This window comes from Podarcis gaigeae (genome assembly GCF_964106915.1).
Source record: "Podarcis gaigeae genome assembly, chromosome: 5".
Taxonomy (NCBI): domain Eukaryota; kingdom Metazoa; phylum Chordata; class Lepidosauria; order Squamata; family Lacertidae; genus Podarcis; species Podarcis gaigeae.
The window spans coordinates 48,335,369-48,356,691 of record NC_139681.1 but is presented as its reverse complement, the minus strand read 5'-3'; the positions used below and the strand labels follow the sequence as shown (position 1 = coordinate 48,356,691).

Sequence of the window (21,323 nt, the reverse complement as noted above, 5' to 3'; positions counted from 1 at the left end):
AGCTGCAGAGCAGAGCTTGCTGCTGTTAAATTTGCCAGAAACCTGCAACTAGTACAGAATGCAGCAGCTAGGTTAAACTGAGTTATGTGCCTGACTGTGACATGCAACACCATTGCTAAAGGAAGTGTACTGGTGGCTGCTTTCCTATTAAGCCAGGTTTAGGGCTCTGGTATTAACCTATCAAACCCTAAACATATTGAAAATAAGAGAATGCCTTCTCCCACCCAGATCTGACCAGTTGAGAATATAATCTGCAGAGGTTGTGCCACAGCCTCCAAACATCCATCTGGCCTCAACCAGCACCCTTTCTGTGGGGGTACCTGCTCTCTTGAATGGTCTCCCCAATCCCCATGCTAATTTCTTTCTCTCTTTTTTACCATGGCTTTTGCTATCTACCATTACCAGCTGCTTACTGTCTACTTGATTATTATATAGACATTACATTTTAGTATATTGTTGTACACTGCCTTGACGTGCCCTGGTTGCCGAGATTGTGTTGGGCTGACATAAGGGCTTTAAAACGCAGGATATATTAGGAGGTGGGACGCCATGGCACAAGACAACTCTGGGTAACGGGGGGGGGGGGGCGGATATGCTTAAGACGGCCCTGGGTTGAGAACATGTGACACCATTGTTACAGCTGCACTGGCCGCCAATCTGCTACCAAGCCGGGTTCAAGATTTTTGAATTAATTTACAAAGCCCTGACCAACTTAGTTCTAGGGCACTTTGGGGTTTCCCGAACCATCGTATCACATCTAAATCTCCTTTTATTTTACCACACTATCTATTTCCCCCCTTTTAACAAAATACAAAAATTAAAACCAATACTCTTAAACTATTTTAGTGTTGAATGACAAAATGAATGATGGCATATTCATAAACTGGGTTTTTTGCCAGTAGTTATTATATTGCTTCTACCTCTGAATTTTTTAAAAAAGCATTTGGCATGAACAATGAGTAAAAAAGTAATTTGCTAATTTAGCTACTGTTGCAATAATTCTTGGCCATTCTTTTAAACTGTGGAATATACTGTAGTGGAGCATTTTCCAAACTGGTGCTATCCAGTTCTTTTGGATGACAACACCTATCAGCCCCAGGAAGTTGTCATCCAAAATATCTGGAGGGAACCGGGTTGCCGGATGCTGCTGCCATATGGTAGTATGTATCATCTACCTTTATGAGTCCCCCCTCCCCCAAGAATACTTGTAGTAGTAAGATGATGCTTGGTGTACACAGGCTTGGTTCATATTTATGGCTTCCAATTCACAGCACAGGTTCACCTTTCCTTCCGCAGCAGTGTTTTTTGTACCAGCTGCAACCTTTTGGTCTTCAGACCTATTGGCAATGGGTAGATCTCAAGCACTAAAAACACGACGTGACTGCACTAGGGTTAAATGGAGCGAGCTTACTATGCACATGCTACAAAGTGACCATATCTAAGCTCTAAAAGTCACATAAATATAAGAAGGACAAATCAGCGTCACAATAAATTTATTATCTAAACCAAACATACAATATCTCATGTGTGTAATATCATTACCACCACCATCTCAATTCTATAGTGCTGCTGACACACAAAAATATTTTGGGATATTGGCAAACTAAAGGTGGCATACAAATGTTTTAAATAAGTAATATAAATGACTTGATTTCAACAAGTGGTAACTTCATATCTTTAAAATACACTCTGTCACATAAATGCTGCACATAACAATCCTAACCCTTCTTATCTGGGAATAAGCCCCATTGAATTCAGTAGGACTTATTTTTTAGTTGACTTGGCTAGTCATGCGTAGAGCAGATCCAGTGAAAAAGAATGACTTCATTGGGCTTATGCTAAGCATGACTAAGTTTTGAGCCAATCCTATATATACTATTCCAGACTGCAATTTAAATATTCCCACCTTGGGAAGCTGTACAATTGGCTCAAGGTCCAAATAATTTATCTATCATGTAGCATAAGAAATGTCATTGTGCCTTTATTGAAAGGTAGTGGAAAATCGTTCATTATAATATCTGCTTGAATGATCCAAAATTATGTCCTTCGCACAAGCATTTCTAGGGGACCATTGATGCTCAAAGTCAAACTTTCTAAGTAGCTCCTTCTCTGAGAGCAATCTTCAATATTCTGCGTGTCGCTGTGGTCGTTGCTGCAAATTGCTATGTATTCATTGACTGGATCCACTGACTCACGGGATTTTTCTGTCAATTTCATGTGGTTCGTCTGTATCATAGCACTACAGGTGCTTCTCCGCCTTAGTCCCTTGCTGGGGTTCTGGTTCTCATTAAGATAGACTTTTACCTTCCCGTTTGATGTTTTTGTTTCATAGTTTCTAAGCTTCAGAAGTCTCTCATTGAAATAATCTTGCAAAGATTGGTCACAAACACTGCTTTTGGTTTTACTGTGCCCTTTAGCGAAGTGGACTGCCGAGTTACCCAGGTTTCTGGCTTGACCCTCAGAGCTTCTGTTTGGTGGGTTTTCAAATCTTGTTCTTCCCAGATCCAGCAGTGTGAAGCAAGAGTTGGGACCTCTGGAATAATTATTCTGTTTTGGAAGAAAAGGAAAAAGTGTGGGTTAAGAAGGGCATTGTGTTGCTAATTGAATTTTATCCTTAACAAACAAGCTCCCGCCAATCCACCCTCAACAGTCTCATTCCAATCAGGCAGACCAACCTACTAACCCACATGGGACAACTTACATTATGCATGGATTTACGAATGAAGTCAACAAGACTGGGGTCAGAGGCAACGTGCCTTTGACAAACGGTTGTTGGCGTAAAATGGTGGGAAAGGGCCATTGCGTTTATGTTCTGCTTACAGGCTTCCCACTGTGGGAGACAGGATATTTTGGTCTGATCCAGCAGGTTTTTTCTCACTTTCTTGCAACAGCAAGGAAGAGAAGCAGTTGGGCCTGTAGCTCTGGACATTGCCATTGGCTCCCCAGCTTAGACATGGGCCTTGGCAGCTGCCCAACGCTGCCAATCTCTGATGCTGGCCTTGGATATTATTTGTCAGTGGGATCATAAAAACGGTCACTTCCAACATGATTTATATGTATATTTGCCATAACCGGTGTGTGTGTGTGTGTGTGTGTGTGTGTGTACATTTGTGTGCCAAACACTGCAAACAGAAGTATTTGGGGGAATAAGCAGGGAGGGGAAGAGGGCTCGGGATATCTTATCCCATCCCTATTGGCAATGACAGAAAAAAACACAGTACTGTAAGTTTGTTATCAACACAAAGCGTATGGCTCAGTAAAATGTGAGCACAGGCTTAACTCTCCCATTGACGTAAACTGGACTTCAACATGGTCAGTTTTAGTTGAATTGTGACCAAAGAGTTGCAAAATTTCACTGAAAGACAAAGAGCGTAATCCAGAGGAAAATAGCCTGCTTTGAATGCCATTGAATGCCATGGAACTACTGGAATTTAAGCACTTTGCTGCAGACTTAATCTCATTTGTTGTTTTAAAGGAATGCAGACATGCCTACTTGAAGACATCCAGATATTCCACCCCCCTCCTCTCCCCTAGAAAAATAAATTCTAGTTTAGCTAACAGTTGAATGTTATTGTAACTAAGGTAGCTACCTTGAGATTCAAGGACTTCAATGGCATTTATTACCATCTAATATTATAAAAGTGCATGAAGTGCATTATTTTTCTGATTCTGTATTGCTAAGGTGCTTGCTGCCTTGGAAACTAATTACACTGATACTTGAAGTTAAAAATAGCAAAACAAAGAATGTATTCCAACTCAGTAAAAAAGAAAGCTGGCATTGATCAGAATAGCTGATTTACATTTTGATGTGATTATATTGAATATATAAATATTGTTTTGCATATTCTCCAAGCTACCAGTGGTGTACTTGCTAACTTTCTGCCAGTATTGTGGGGGTGGGAGGGAAGGTGAAAGAGGGCTATTCTATCACCGCTGCTGAGAAACCAGGCAGCTTTATCCCTCCCTCAAAAGTCACTCAACAGCTGCCACTCTGCAGACTATCTGGACTGTTTTCATCCTAGATGGTTGTTATAAGGCTCCTGGACATGTTTTCCACCCTCCTACTTCCCCATACCTTTTCCCTTGTGTGCCATGATGTATGTTATACAGTAGCCCCACAGGCAGGAACTGTGCTAATAGTGGCCTTGCAAAACACTCTGGGAGCTGCTTTGGCTAAAAAGCAGGGTAAAAATCTTTAAATCAATGCACAAGGCAGAAAATCCATGTGTATAGCTGACAGCCAGTCTTGGCTATTTGAAGAATCTGTTTACTCATATTTGAAAATAATGTGTCTGTTGTATTCACATTTTAAATTTTTAGGTGTACACTTAAAAGAACTCAGGTGTACAGCCAAATATATTTACTGCTTTTCAGTAAATGTGTTTAGGATTTATGCTGTGCATGAACTAAGCTAGTAGTAGCTAACCTTTCTGTCAAAATACTCTTTAAGAGCCAGCTTGAACAGATATCTGTATTTAGGTGTTTTGCTTGTTTTAGTATAAGCAGCTTACTCCTTCAAAGACTAGAGCCAAAACTAATATTAAAAGAGCTTTTATAAATGATCCAAAATATCCCAAGATATTTGCAGTTGCAGGCCTATTATGGTACCCCTCTATTCTTCCAGTTTCTTATATTGTTGTGCTGCATTCCACTACAGATATACAGCATTTGACTCTTTAGAGAGTCATCAAAATGTGTAGTGGCAGATGAGTCACCCAAAATATTGGATAACATAAGGACAATAACTGCGACATAGCCAATTTTAACCCGAGATTGATTATTTCCTTCTCAAGGAACAGTCACACAAAACGGATCATGTTTTTCAAAAACCAAGGCTAGCTGGTTACACTAGTAAATGGGTTGAGACAATTTTAAGCCACCTGTGATTGATTATTTCCTTCTCAAGGAAAAATATCATATAAAATGGGAAATGTGGTTTTTTTCAACCACCAAGGCTAGCCAGTGACACTAGTAAATGGGTTGCACAACATATAAATCTTCAGAATAAAAATGAAATGAAAATAAAATGCACACGACATATACAGCAACAGTAAAGCCTTCATCCTTTTTCTTTTAAAATAGTATTCAATGGTGGTGATGGGAAGTATCCCAGATTTGTTATCTATATTCACATTTAAGCAACATCTACGCAGGAATTCCTTGATTGCGGCTCTTTGAAGAAGCCACTTTAAAGTAAAGCAGAAGCAATCAAAATGTACCCCTAATCAGAATGTCTGTGAGAGTTGATTCACATTGTCCTTCGGGGTAGAGTGGGGTGAATATTTATCTTTCTTTTTGGGGGGTCTTTTTAGTCCAGATTGTGCTAATCACCTGCATAATTCAGCTGAGTGCAAATCAGATTCCAGCTTGCTGATCTCAACCCACAGCAGAAATAACTGCTGCAATGTGTGTGCCGCATTGCTCTTTGTTCATGTGGCAAACCATTCAGGCAGTGCATTCATCCCACACCTAGAAAGTGCTGCTTTGTCTCAAGACCCAAAAGTGGCACAACAACAGTAACTAGGCTTCCCAATTACACTTCACCATTTTATTCATGCAGTCTACTGAGCCTTTGCATGATGAATGTAGGGCCTGCCACATGAACTGGCTTCCACTCCCCAACCTGCCCCATATGGAGTTATGCACCATGGATTATTTGTCTCAAAAGGGCTCCAGTGGGAGTTCAGTCATTAAATGGCGCTTCCTTGTGAAAAGCCCCTTCCTAACTTTTTTCACAATCTTCCTCTCGATTCCAGGACAAAGAATAGCACAATGTGGGGGTTTTAGACAGCTACTCAGTCTCTCCTTTGCCTTTGGTTGACCATACGATCGTTACCAACCACTGCCCTAGATACGTCCCCCATCAACTACCAATAAAGTCATCTGTGATTAGTATTTATATACTGCATACTAGTTAACAAAATTGCAGTCTTGGTGTTCCCAGAATGGCCACCACTATAATATGATTAGCTACGTGTTTGATGAATTATATTTGTGAGTCTACAGCAATGTTCTCTGGGTGATGAAAAAATGAACAGCTGATCAACACTATTAATTGTATCAAAACTGATTTAATACCAAAGAAACTTCTTGCACAAACTCTTGATGATCTCCCAAGTCCCCTCTTTTATGGAGTGACAACAAGGAATTGCTGTGTAAAGCTTGCACATTCTTGCAGAAACAACTCTGGATACCTACCTTAACATCCTGGAAGCCTGGATATTCCGGGATGCTTGGTAAGGTGCAGATGGTGAAACTATTTGACCGCCTCCGCCGCCAAGACCGACTCCTTGAAAGATGGCATTGCCCTGCATCAGTTGACTTTTCATTGTGGCAAAACATTGTATGCTCTTTCAGAAGGCTGGTCGCTGGGTGCATTTTTGAATATCTTTGCTCCATCTCAGCACTTTTGCAAACTTTGAAATGCCAAACAAGTTCCTTCGCGCGCTCTCTCTCTCTCTCTGTGTGTCACTACTTTGGCCTTTCAGTCATTTAAAAACCATTTGATAGGCTGAGGCTAAGTTGCTGCGTGGGCACTTCACTAGGTAGCTGATGAGAGGCTGCTGGTGTGTGTAGCTCTCTGAGCCGCCTGTGAATCTGAAATGCTGTGGCCCTTAATGCTGCGTTTATAAGCTGCCAGCCTTCAGTGGCAAGACGACAATGCCAAGTCACCAACGCAAATGGATTTTAGGTGTGGGGGCATTTGCAGGGATTATGAAAGCTCTGCCTTCTGGTGTTAAATTCCCCACTGCCGTCAAATTGCGCCAGACCTGATGCAAGCGCCGATGTGATGACAATTACAGAGGATCAACAGCAGGCTATGTACGCAAGCAGAGCAACTGGTGTACCCAAGATGACATCAATGAACATTGATTCTTTGAGATGCTTTCTCTTAGTCACGCAGCTTAGCAAAGCATTTAGGAGCTTATGCTAAATGTGAGATAATGCTGGCATGTGAGCCTGTTAACCCATAGGTCAAAAGGTATACTGTATAGTGTGTGTGTGTTAAACAGGAGTTAGTAAAAGTAAAAAATAAAAAATGCAAAGAAAAGTCAAGCAGTTGGGGAGGACTTTTTTTCTTCTTCTGCAGTTCCGCTTATTAAGAGGAGGCAACGTGCCTTAATATTAAACTCTATTATTTCTTCAATTAAGAGGCCACTTTTGTGTGCAAAGGTTGATCTGGCAATCTTAGTTAAGGATATTGACCAAATTTCTGGGCCAGAAGGAAGCACAGATCCTTTGCACACCCATAATCTGGGTGCTTCCAGCCAGAATTAATACATTGCTTCTTGAACTGTTTTACTGCCCATTGGTCAATGCCCTAAAATGAATACTGTACTCTGATGTGCAGACCCTTGTGTGTACAAAAGCTAAGTCTAGCACTCTTCTCACTGGTAAATGCTCTACCCTAGAAGTCTTCAAACTACACATAACATTGTTCATACTTCTAGAAAAGCACACTGATTGTGATGGGAAAGCACTAGCAAACACATGGACCCTTGTGCTCCTACTTATGTTCCCTAAAAAAAAGCTCAAAAACTTTAGTCAATCCAACGGGTAGATCACTGCCAGTTTTTAAATAGTGGGAGTAGATCGCAGTCTCTTGAAAGTTGGACATGCCTGTTCTAGATTGTCTGATCTTATGCTATCATAAGAAGATGACTGTATGGGTCCTGCGTTATTTAAATTCGGTACTGTGATGTTATATGTTCACCTTTTTTGAGGTATATCACTACAAATTTAGCACACAGCCAAAATTACTGACTGGAATCCAATGAGAGCCTAGCAGCTGTCTTTTCTAGGGCCATGATTTCACAGTGTCTTTTAAAAGCAACAGCCCTAAATTGCCCTTCCCTATGCCTGTAGCTCTTGGTGCCACCATTCTTGGGATGGTGGTGCTCTTAACAGTTTCCCTCATCAGATCAGAAGCGGCCACATCTTATGTAGGCGAGACCTTGCAGAAGGTCACGGTGACACATTGCCTCAGTCCCCAAGGGGACAACTTGTGTGAAGTCTGTTTTGTGACAGAAGGTCCTTTACACAGCTGAGGAGAAAGAAAAACAGCGGCAGCAGGAGTCAGGCTAATTCCACATGTGACACGAGGAATTATTATTTCTGTCTTGTAAAGCTGAGGATCAAGGTGCTAATGATACAGCTCACGGTTGTCATCTGATTTGGAGGAATAATTAATTGCTTCACAAAATAGCTGCAGTTGACGCCGCTGCTTTTTACGTGAGGAGGCCTATTATAAACTAAGAGGCTTCACCCAGGCCTCTTTACAAATGCAGCACTTACTGTCAGCACAGAAAATGAAGCCTGCAGATCCCAAACCTGTTATTATAATTGTTACCTTTCCTTATTGAAACACATTTCCAATCCTTCTTTCCCCCCCCCCACCCAAAAACCTGACGCCTCACTGTGTTGAGCAACCTGCATCTTTCTATCACAATTGCTCGTTGTTCTTAATGAGACTGTGATGGAGTCCCTGAGAAGGTGTCACTTATGCAGAGGCCTGGTGGGAAGGAAGATGGCGGGGTCCCACTTTAATCAGAGGTTTGGGCTCTGTTCCCAGGAGCTTGAAATCGGAGTCTGCAGCGAGCGCTCACTTATAATCCCACACGCTCTGCTGTACCTTGCCATTACTACACAGTGAGGAAGGCAGGAAATGCATTTCTGTCTCTGCAGTAAAGCTACGTATCCTGTTTAACATGAAAGGTTATCATTAGTGTTCTTATTTCAATTCTTTTATCCTCGGATGAAAGGAAATGCAGATTTCTGCAACATATAGAGCGGCAAGCATGTTCTGTGCAGGAGGGCAAAGCCAAGAGAACGGTTAACTGTATGGAACATTTTGTCAACGCTCGAATTATGAGGGTTGAATAAAACCTACAAACAGCTGACGGGCATTGCCATTCAAATGGTGTGTGCACATTGCATCATGTGATTAGTTATGTGGGGTAGGGCTTACCTGCCCCCCCTCAAAATATTTTATTCAAATTGGCACCCCTGGTCACCCCAGTAAAGCCACAGTAAATAGCTAACATGGCATCAAAAACAAAAAAACCCCAAAGCTGCAAAGAGTCAGAGCTTTATCCCCAGTCTGGGAACATTCTTATCCCCAAGAAAACTTCTGTAATTTGAAAATTGCAACCCCAAGGCACCTAAATATAATTTTTATTTGCATTAATCACATTTCTATTCCACTGCAAGATGGCTCCTCAGTCCAGGGCCCTTAATCTGAAAAGCTTGCATTGTAACTGTCAGGCAACAACACATGCAAACAATCTTAGATGACTGAAGGACCATTTTGCCAAAGCCTTTGAGACAGAGCAGCTGCAGGACTGATCACACCAGTACCTTCAGAAAGCAGCCTAAGCACTTCACACCGACGTATGCCAAAATCAATGAACAGGTGTAGTACCTGAAGGGTGTATTAATAGTGCCCCTGTCGGGTGACTTAAACAAAAATGAATGGCAAAGAGAGGCAAATGCGAGTCGGGTGCTGAGTAGAGGTGAGCCAGAGATGAATGAGTCAGCAAAAAATAAAATGAAATGGGCCCTCAGCCAATCACCAACTTATAGCAATTTCTACACACTAGACGTCTCTCTTGATCTGCCGCCCGGGCCAAGAGGCTCATCTTGCCTCACAGAAGGACCGAGTCTGTTTCCATATGATTCACCATACCATGTGAATCAGAGCCAGTATGGTACAGAATATAGGGAGTGTTAGGTTGGAACTAAGGAAATCAGCCATGGAATTCACTGGAAAGTCTTGGACCAGTCACTGTCTCTCAGCTTGATAAAATGGTCAATGGGGAAAATATGTACATTTGCAACCCTGCGATCCTTTGGGGAAGAACTGGGAAAACATGAAGCAATAGTGAAGCAATAATCAGCGCTGAGAGTAAGCATGCTGGGTTCATGAACCAATGACTTCCCCACCCCTCCCCAATTATATCTCATCACTTTTACTTGCACAGGGTGGAGAGTAAATGTCAAAAGGCAGCTTGATGCAAAACTTCTCCTTTAACACAGGATTTAGTCTTGTTCGACAAGGCCTGGGTTGTTCTGTTCATGTAAGTGTTAAGATCAGATTTGTCCCTTTAAATAAATAGTGTTGGACTTATACATAGGCTTTAGTTCAATCTCTTTGTCTGTTTGTCTGTAGCCTGAGGCGACATCAAATTTATCCTCACCAGGGAAAGATTCTGAAAGTAGGTCTGAAAAAGCACCTCAATACTTTGTCCAGTGCATTAGGCAGTAATAGATCACTGTCCAAGGCATTTCTTTCTCAGAGGAAGTGTTAAAACGCTGGTGTGAATCAAAACATCAAGTTCCTGGAGTCATAAAGGCCTGCAGGGAAAAGAAAGAAAAGCCAAACAGATGCTGCTATTTTTGTGCACAGTGCAAAATGGGTTTTTCCCTCTCGCCATAAAAACAATGTCATATACCATGTTGCTTTTCTTAGAAAAAAGGTGGCCTTCCTCTCCCCATCACCACCACTTCCCAAATCTCACTTTGCCACCAAGCCTTTAATCCTAGTCTCGCTGTTCTCTCCACCGCCCCCTTTCGCACATCCCTTTGCCTTTATTAGACAGCTAATGCCGAAGCAGATGGCGCTCATTTAGAAATGCAGGTCGACTTGGAGGGTGGAGGCTGCTTGGAGCATGCAAGCGTCTCAGCCCAGATGGGTCACATGCCGACAGTGTAATCACTTGTTTAAAAATAGAAACATAGATCCCCTCTGATTACATTCGTACCTCTTTGTGCTTCTGGGCTAGGAAATCATTGTGGACTGTTGTAGAGGAAACGAATTACAAATGCTTCGACGCAAGGAAAAGGAGAGTTATGTGGGTTGCGATGTTCAGATAGGAACAGAGACATGTTAAGCCTCTCCCAAAAACAGAAGCAGCAACAACAACACTGTTGGCTTTTTGTTAGAATTGGCATCCCTAGGCAGCTCAAATACAGAGGTGGGGGGTCTAGTAGGGCATGTGGGGCATGTGGGGCACTGCCCCACCAACCTCAGCCTGCCCTCAGCCTCCCTCGCCTACTTACAACTTACAACTTCTTACTTACAACCAGTCCAAAGCACAGCAGCCCTGGTTGTGAGCTTTCTCCTCCTATGTCTCCATGCTGCCCCTGTAGGTTGACCCATATCAGTCAGATGATGGTCATTGGTTGTGTGCTACTGAGGATGGAGCAGGGACAAGCAAGATGCATCCTGTCAGGCTGAGCAGAGTCCTCCATTTCATTGCCCTGTTTGGTGAGGGGCCCAGGTCTACAGCTCCCAGGATTCCAGGACTAAAAATGTATGCAGCATAGTGGTTAGGGTGTCAGACTAGGGGCGTGGGAGGCCAGGGTTCAAATCCCCACTTGGCCATGAGCCAGTCGCAGTCTCTCAGCCTAACTTAACTCACAGGGTTGCTGTACAGATAATATGGAGAGAGGAAGTGGGATGCATGCTACCTCAAGCTCTTTGGAGAAAAGGTGGGATATACAATGTAATAGAGAGATAAATCAATAAAGTAGTGATAGCTTTGCTGAAGAAGAAAGTGCTCTTTTTCTAGCACAAGTCAGGGCACCTGCTTTTAACCAATTTCTCCTCCAGTTTACTGCAACCTTCCTGCCATTTCCAGTAAGGGAAAGTCACTAATGGATACAAACCATAGTCTTATTTTTAAAAATTGTTTAAATAAATAAATAAATAAATAAATAAATAAATAAATAAATAAATTCACCTTTGACCAGAGGTGGAGAACCTCTGGCCCATGGTCCTAATTTGGCCCATGAGGGTCAGGATAACAATCTGGCCGGCTGGCCAGATCCAGTCCACCACCACCACCTTAGAACCCTCTAAATAGAAACATCACTTTGCATAGCACAATCTTAGCTGTTTTCACTCAGAGGTAAGTCCCGCTATTTCATTCAATATGGCTCCCTCCCAGCTGCTAATAGGATGACATTAGGTTGCATTAGGGCCTTAGGTTTTTAAGAATGTGTAGCTAGCAACTACATTCATAAGGACCAGATCAGTCATCTGCCTACGAGGGAAACAGAGAGGAGAAAGAATGGCCCTCCTGTGGGGCAGTGGGGCAATGCACCTGGCTGTTAACCAGAAAGTTGGTGATATGAGCCCACCCAGGGACGGCTGTGGGCAGGATTCCTGCATTGCAGAGGGATGGCCTAGAATAGATTATTTCTCGGTGTCCCTTCCAACTCTACCATTCTATGATTCTGTGAATAGCAGTAAACCTTGTGTGACCAGTGTGGTCAATGTTGTTGTCCATAGGAGGAAAAGTCTCCTGGAAGTGGTGTAAGCCAGCGGGAGGATAGCTATACAGGCCCAGAATAAGAATAATTTGTTCGTTTGCTTGCTTTTTAAATATAAAACTACATATTTTACATTTGTTAAAAATAAAATGGAAATGGCAGTTTCTTCTTAAAACACACTGCCAGTCCCAACATAACCTTTTTGTTCCTGTGTATTGCTGAGAATAACTCAGCAACAACATAGAGTGGTAGCTCTGGTTACATACTTAATTCGTTCCGGAGGTCTGTTCTTAACCTGAAACTGTTCTTAACCTGAAGCACCACTTTAGCTAATGGGGCCTCCTGCTGCCGCCGCGCTGCTGGAGCACGATTTCTGATCTCATCCTGAAGCAAAGTTCTTAACCCGAGGTACTATTTCTGGCTTAGCGGAGTCAGTAACCTGAAGCGTATGTAACCTGAAGCGTATGTAACCCAAGGTACCACTGTACTACAAACAGAGGTAAATGTGCCTTCCCTGCCCCCCCCCCCCGTGTGTTTGCATTCTCACACAGCCCACTGCCATTATCACAGGTCTCTAACTACAGCATAGAACAGGAGTGCCACCTGCTGTCTATTTCTTGCCATCAATCCTACATAGTGAAATATCCTATCATTTCCTCCTTTAGGGGCCACATGACTCGTAGGCAGATTCACACGGAGGTGCAGAAGATCATACTGCCCCAGTTCAAGGACATGGGCTGAAACTGGGTGGTATCCAATGATGCAAGGCTCTCTGTTTATGCAATGGGACTTCCCCCCCTTCCTTCCCCATGCACGCCCTCCATAAGTCACCTCTGGGAGTTTGGGACAACCCCTAGAAAATATTTGGGGTCACACGGGGGAGATGGGGGTAAGTCCCATTGCACACACATAAACCCTTGCTTTGTCCTGACTTGGTGCTACACTGGATACAATTATTTATAAGTCAGTGGTGGAACAAATGCCTAGCATTCCAAAGGTCCAGGTTCAATCCTGACCATCTCAAGGCAAGGCAGGGACAGATTTCTCTGCCATTCAGCATCTACAGTACATCAATGATCTGACTGAATATAAAGTTGACTTTCTATCTCCAGTATATATTTTCCACCCTTTAAATTATCTGGCTCACTACAAATTCTCTTGTGCTGAGATTACTCTCTCTCTATGAACTTCTTTGAACCTCAGTGATAAGATGAATAAATTTGTTGCCTCTTTCTCTTTCTTTTCCTCTTTCTCTTTCTCTCTCTGCTGCACAAAAATACAGTACAGAGCTGGCTTGAGGTCATGACCCTGGGGTCCACTGGTGACCAGAACACAGAATCAGAGGCTATAGTATCACTGGCAGAATAGGCAGTCTGGATTCCTGGTTCTGAGTGATCGGGGGTTGCTGGCAGGCAGAAGAAGAAGAAAAAGAGTTTGGATTTGATATCCCGCCTTTCACTCCCTTCAAGGAGTCTCAAAACGGCTAACATTCTCCTTTCCCTTCCTCCACCACAACAAACACTCTGTGAGGTGAGTGAGGCTGAGAGACTTCAGAGAAGTGTGACTGGCCCAAGGTCACCCAGCAGCTGCATGTGGAGGAGCGGAGACGCGAACCCGGTTCCCCCGCTTACGAGACTACCGCTCTTAACCACTACACCACATTGGCTCTCAACTCTCTTGCTCTCAGCAGGAGCAAGTTGAACCAAATCCAACAGTACCAGAGTCCATTGAACTGGAAGACCCTGATGGGTATCTTCCCCAGCATGTGAGAAATCAAACGACTTCCACACTACATCACAAGTCTAATGGTGCAGGGCACGCTTTAGGTGGAATGTCAGAGTGCAGGAGACAGGCCCATCTGCAGCCCAGAAGGCTGGCCCTTTAAGACACTCCAGACTTCAAAAGGAAACAGAGCACAGGTGAGAGGTAGTAGAGGCAGAGTCTCAACAGGCTGCAACACTGTATAACAGGCTTGAAGATACACACACACACCAAAAAAAAGTTATGCCAGAGAGATCTTCTGAAATGCTGTAAAGATATTGAGTTGCCAGTTATCTGAGGCTCTTGCTCAGCTTTTGCATTAAAAGGTGTTTTGTTTTGTTTTTTAGAAATTGGAAGTCAAGAGAATCCAAACAATAAATGCAACCGATTGTAAAATATATATCTATATAAATGCCGTACTCAGCAAATTGCATCACTGCTGTGTACATTTTAGGGAGGCCTCAGATTACTGCTTTATCCAAGGTTCAGAATACAACAGTAGGATTTTTAAGCTTACAGCATTGTTGGCCCAGCTACAAAGAATTATCATTTCCTTTCTGCCTTTGCCCAGGACCTGATGATAACTCCAAAAATAACAAGATTCCTTAAGGTTGGAAACTCGAGTTCAAAGAGATTTTGTTCATGTTTTGTAAAAGATACACAGATATTCTCCCTAACAAATGGAAAATACTTAAAAGGTTTAAACATGACATGCAGCAAAAGAAAGAAAGAAAGGCCAATCCTAAAATGGAAATAATTTGCTTAATCCTTTGCAGGGGTTGCTGTACTGTCATTTACAGACAGTCTGTTTACTTAGTCTATTACCATCTCTGAGGGACTTTATAAAAACACAAATCAGAGCCAGTTGTTCATTGATTTCTTTTCCAGTGAAATACAAAGCAGGAACATTACATCTGAAGTGGACGACAATCAATTTATGGGTAGGAAAAATATTTTAAAATATGGATTATTAACTTCCTTAGTAAAGGTTTTTTTCCCCCATAACCCAAATTTACACATAATAGCCAGCATGATTTACTGGAAAGTGAGCACTGGAACTAATTACTCTAAGTTGAACATTGTCAAATTCAGAACAAAAACAAAAGAAGGTTTTTAACTGCTAGAGATGTTAACATTTTGAAATATCCCTGCAAGAGTGGTCAAGGCAAAGGCATCAACTTTATTCAGCAGATCAATTTATACAAAGATATTGAGGTCAGGAAGCACACTGCCCCAATACTCACAAAGAGATAGTTTTTGATACACACACACTTTTCTTCTGGGGCATCAAAAAGGATAGGATATTAGTGGGCATGGAGATGTTTCCAGTATATTTCGCTTGAGATGTTTTAGCACATGGGCTTTGTTCACACTTAGAATTTGACAGGTATGGAGTCAGGAAGATTTTTCCCCCCCACCAGATCAAAACAGCAATGATTTGGGACATTTCTTGCTTTTCCTCCACTGTGTGGCTTGGCTTGTTTTCCTGAAGCATCTTGAGCTATATAAACCTGTGGGCTTACAGGGCTGCGCTGTGCCACCTGCCTGCCCATGCAAGCGGCAGCCTGACCAGTCGATGTGCCCTTTGGCAGGCACATCCCCCTCAAGACTGGCCAGGCGGCCATTCAGTGAGGGGGCTCGGGACGTGCTGGCAAGGCAAGGGCAAGGCCAAGCTCCAGGGCCCAGAGCCCCCAGCAGCAGGCAGGGTAGGACAGAAATCCCTGCAACTGGTTCACACACCCTGAAAATTGTGTGTCTGGGGCTGCTCTCTCCGCCCCCCCCCCCCCCGTCCCATGCTACACCTTTGCCTAAAAACTATTTGGAGTGCTAATGCTCAGGCCAGGAACCTGTGAAGAAATACAGGTCACAGCCACACAATGCAGTTAACGCACATTTACAGCACATGGCTTTCTCCAAATAACCCAAGGAACTGGAATTTGTCAAGGGTTCTGTAAACTCTAGCTCTGTGAGGGGATCAGCTATAGTTTCCAGGATTCTTTGGGGAAAGCATTATATAAGGTAATTGAAATTTCAGCTGTTACTTCTGTTGATGGTGGTGGCAGTAAGCCTCCAGTCCCTGTAAACATTTACCTGGGAGTTGAACTTAATGAGACTCACTTCTGAGTAGATACATAGGAGCACACTGTAAAAGGCTTGCAGCAGCAGCGAGGGCATTAGAGCAGGCAAGAAAAGGAAAATCCTATTCATTCACTTCTGAGATAACAGACCTTCTGAAATTTCCCTGACCAGGGCAAGAATGGACATGAAGTACTTACTTTGTCACACTTTTGAAATATGATTTAATGAGGAACTGTTGCTTGAATATGCCCTCCCTTCCTACTCTACACACTCAAAAGAAGATTGAAGGGTTCTACTTGTCAATCATTGTAATGTGGAGAATATGCTAGCTTTGATCTGCAATGCTCATTGGCTTCAAAAACAAAGAAATCTGGTTGGCTGCTTGAATGCTGCTTGATATTGTTTTATCAACAATGACAGTCCGACATGATTTGCAACTTACCAAGTTGAACGCAGCACACCAGCTATGGATGTTGGCCAGCGAGAGCTGATCAAACATGCTAGTTCCGTTTGGCAGTGTGGGACTGCAAAAGCAAGGCAGCTGTCTCAAGCATATGGTAGGACATCACACTTGGCTGGCTGGCTGAGATTGCCTTGGCAGATCACAGGTAAATGCAGGCTTGAACTGCGTTAGTCACGATCAAACACACAAATCACTACGGCTGTTTTCACAAGTGAAGCTAAGAACATAACATTCATGAATGTCACTTATGTGAGAAAGTGAATGACGGGTGTTTTTAAATTGAATCGGCTGCAGGGAACAGATCAGGAGTGAGGCTGCATGGGAAGCAGGGACTGCTTTGAGGTAAAGGGACACTGAAAGGGAAGGATGTGGGGGAAAGAGCCACTGCAATTTGTCATTTGAAGCAGTCAGTAGGATTGGCCCCAGGGTAAAGGGAAGATAGCTTGGGCTAGGCATACGATTAAGAGGTGAGGCCTCCTGTTTCAGAGGTTTGTGTGTAAGAAGATCCCACCATAGCTCCTACCATAAGTAGTGCTATATTAACCAACAAGCTTAGCTTGGTGTTTGTTTGTTGTTGTTGTTGTTGTTGTTGTTGTTATTATTATTATTATTATTATTAATAGTAGTAGTAGTAGTACCCCAACCAATCTGACTGGGTTTCCCTAGTCACTCTGGGCAGCTTCCAACAAGATTAAAGGTAAAGGTACCCCTGCCCGTATGGGCCAGTCGTGTCCGACTCTAGGGGTTGTGCGCCCATCTCACTTAAGAGGCCAGGGGCCAGCGCTGTCCAAAGACACTTCCGGGTCACGTGGCCAGCGTGACGAAGCTGCTCTGGCGAGCCAGCACCAGCACAGCACACGGAAACGCCGTTTACCTTCCCGCTATAAAGCGGTACCTATTTATCTACTTGCACTTAAGGGTGCTTTCGAACTGCTAGGTGGGCAGGAGCTGGGACCGAAGGATGGGAGCTCACTCCACTGCGGGGATTCAAACCGCCAACCATACAATCGGCAAGTCCTAGGCACTGAGGTTTTACCCACAGCGCCACCCGCATCCAACAAGATTAAAAATGCATTAAAACATCAGTCATTAAAAACTTTAGGGAAGACAGGGCTGCCTTCAGATGTCATCTGAACGTCAGGTAGTTGTTTATCTCTTTGACATCCAATGGGAGAGCGTTCCGGTGGGCGCCACTACTGAGAAGGTCCTCTGCCTGTTTCCCCTTTTCTCCTGAATAAAATCCATTAAACAGTTGCACCTGGTCTGTCTTCCAAGGAGTTCATCTTTCAGTGATCTGAACACTCAACCCAAAGCAAAGCATTCACAGTAAGAGAATGTGGCAGCATATTCTAGTAAGTGTGCCTTTTTTGCTTTCTGTTTAAAGGATAGGGAGAGAGGGAGGGAGTGATGAAGGACGGAAGGAAGGAGCAATTTAATTTGTAAAATGTACTCATAAAAACTTCCCAAGGCTGTAAGAGAAATATGACAGTCTGAAACTGTCAGAAGGGAGGATTTTTTTCATTATTATTTTTGGGGGGTGGGTGGGGGGATATATTTGGCCAATATTTTTGCAACCGAGAATATTCTGAAAAAGAGATAGTGTCTGGTCCATTGGATAACATAGTTATTAGTGTCTTGTACAACTCTAAGGAGAGTTATCCTAGAATATAACATGCATAAAAGGAGAATGTAATAGAGTGACACTATGTTAAAATTGAGGAATTAGTACCAAACTGTCACCTGTCAAATTTTATGTCCATTTAATTCTTTGAAGTAATCAGTAGAGGGTGCTGTTCCATCTGCCAATGCATTCCTTTCTGCAGCATAAATCCATGTATTTTCAAAAGAATGTGATTCAGACATTGCAATTTTTAGCTAAAATAAAGAGCTTGCTGTCTTAACTGACAACAACCTGCAATCACACAAGCATTCTGACTTAGGGCTGCCAAGTCTTAATTAGCAGCTTAATCAGTGAAAGTTTTTGTTGATTACAGACTGCACAGCTTGATATTGAAACTTATGGAGACATATTCATACGTTGGCACGAATGTGATTCTGGAGTGTCGCTTAAATAAGACACCACTTTTGCACACCACTCCAATCTCTGTGCACGGCAAGATTCCAGAGGTTTCCAGGCGCTTACCCAGGGTTCATGCTTCCTTTGCAATGAGATACAGAGGGTACTTGGGTGTCTTTATGATGTATGGTTTACACATGTATACGACCTGAGCCTATGATGGAGGGGTTCACAGCATTAACAGCCCAAGAGGGGCTTGCTTCCCCATAACCACAACCTTGGATTCAAAGAAAGATCAAGCATTACTCTGTCTTTCTGGCTTCCTAGCCTGCTGCCTTGCTTCCACTTCCTAACTTCACTCTCAGCTCCGGCCTTAAATTACCAGCCAGTTGAGGGGGGGTGTCTGTCCTTTTGATATCTAGCAGAGAGCCACTTCATTTGTTCCTTTAATGGCCCATAACCTCACTAGGAAGCTAGTCTGGCTATTCCAGGAATTTGAATCCTTGCATAAATTTTGACGCTTGCTGGATCCAGAAGGGTCTCTGCATGCAACCTACTCCCCAATGAATAGAACTGGAACTTCAAAAGTGCACAGAAAATGAGTCATTGAACCCATTTCAAATATTATGGTTGTTCCTCAGGGACAACTCAGAAACTTTGATATGATGTGGAAGAGAGCTTTGGTTATCCTTTGAACTAAAATGATTTGCCCCTGAAAAAAGGCTCTTAAGACTTGAAATGTATTGGGCTGAATAAAAAATCTTCTGTGCAACTTTGACGTCTTGACTTTGCATCTGATGCCCTCTCATCCCTTCTATATCTGGCTCAAAGATCTGACCATGTAATTAGCTGTGAAGCAATCACATTTGCAAACAAAATTTCAGATAGCATAATTGTGCATGGACACCCTCCCACACACCCCGTGGTGGAAACAGCCATCTAAATCCAGATCTTAAGATTGCACTAAGCAGCTTGATGATTGGACAGCTGGATGAATCTTAAAAACAAATTTCCCCAAAGTAGTACAAGTGGCTGTGTTCAACTGCAGCCACAGGGCTAGTCATTCCACATGCAAATACTATTTTAACACGGCTAATCTTGCACATCTCATTCATCCATGCTACTACGAAGGTAGCAGAAAATAATAATCTCTAAATAAACCTGTTGTGTCTGCTGTTGCTTGAGAGCAAATACTCATTCCATGCCTGGTAGTAATAGCCGCTGATTCTCCATCCATTCTTTCACAGTGCCCATCCAGAACTTCATGGTCTTCCTTCCCTATCTCATTTTCACAGGATGTTTCAGTTTGTTTCATGGAGAAAGTTTTGCTCCTTCATTCCCTCTCCTAAATCAATGCTGAAAGTTCAAGCCTTGAGCGAAATCATTGTACAACAAGCAAGGGTTGTAAGGTTCATGACAACTAATCTAGCCTGCACAAATCCTTAGTAACAGCACAAAATAAAGCACATATCTGTGAAGGAATTGTGGATATATTTGTAGGGAAGCAATTACTATTCCTATAAACATTACCCTTGGGTACAGGATGACTCAAAGGAAGAGAACATGAGCAGAGGAAGTCTTTCTTTGCTAGTTTCTTCAGAACCCTCTCAGATATGTGTCTATTTAAAGAGGAAAGGAACATAATAGCTGCTACTGTTTTTCATTTGTAGGTGACATGTGTAGTTGGGAAGACACTGGTGTTCACTAGCTCCCATAGCTACGTATAGCTATGTACCTCCTCCTGCCACATAATACTGCCCAAAATAATACTGTACAAAGCGCAACTTGCTTCCACGTAAATAGAATGTTCAAATATTTAAGTTAAACTGAGCAATAAAGGTCACACATAGAGGGGGGGAAGAGTAAATAATGAAGAAAATGTAAGCCAGAATAATGCTGCACATGGCAGAACTTGTAAACAAAGTATGCCAGCCAATCTGCTTCCTTCATGATTAACAGCAGTGCAGTCATTTGGCATCAAACTAACGAGTCTAAAAAAAAGTAAACACATGGAAGAACTGTGCCAGAAAAGCTTTTCTTCCCACATGCAACCCCAGCCTAAAAAAGGTAGCTATTTCAATAAAGTTTCCAATCAAGATTTTCTATGTAATTTTTAATAGTTTACCTTTGCTCATCATCTCAGTCATAGAGAAGGAGGAAAGTTTCCAAATGCAGCCAAACTGAAATATCAACATCAACTAGAAAGATATATTCACCGTTCCGTTGGCATCACCAACATTTGCACATAGGAAACAGGCAAATCCAAACAAGGTTATTTTCAAGACTGACAAACTCAATAAAATCTCTTAATAATCATTTGTGTAGTGTATTGAAGCAGAGTACTGTACTAGAAATTGGAATTTGTCCATAATGTGCTTTATATCTCAGCAGCTGTTCTTTTAACATGCACACGTACATTCAAGCAGAATTTGATGAGCTTAAAATTGTTCCCTTATTTTAAAGCGGGATAAATGCTGTAAGACTGATTTAGGAAGAGAACAGGGAATGTGATGTCAGAAGTTCCAGTCAAATATCTCTGTGCATAGCTAGGCAGGCAATGCTTCTGCAAACCAGTGGAACCAATGGATTAGGTGCACACAGCAGCATGGGGAATACACTTCTAGAGCATAGCAGCATCTCCTTTCATGTACATCTGTTTGCATGGTGAGTTGCCAATCATTCTTAAATTCATGGGTGAAACTACTCACAGGTGAGTTATGCTGAATCCTT

General features: G+C 42.6%; 1 long non-coding RNA gene across 1 annotated transcript; it reads right to left on the bottom strand.

Moving 5' to 3' along the window:
- Window positions 1–1,478: 1,478 nt before the first annotated feature.
- LOC310844549 lies at window positions 1,479–17,069 on the bottom strand. Its single transcript, XR_014564180.1, has 3 exons — window positions 16,556–17,069; window positions 6,199–10,353; window positions 1,479–2,547 (listed from the first exon to the last, which is right to left on the bottom strand). It is a non-coding gene; the product is annotated as an uncharacterized lncRNA (long non-coding RNA).
- Between the last annotated feature and the right edge of the window lie 4,254 nt (window positions 17,070–21,323).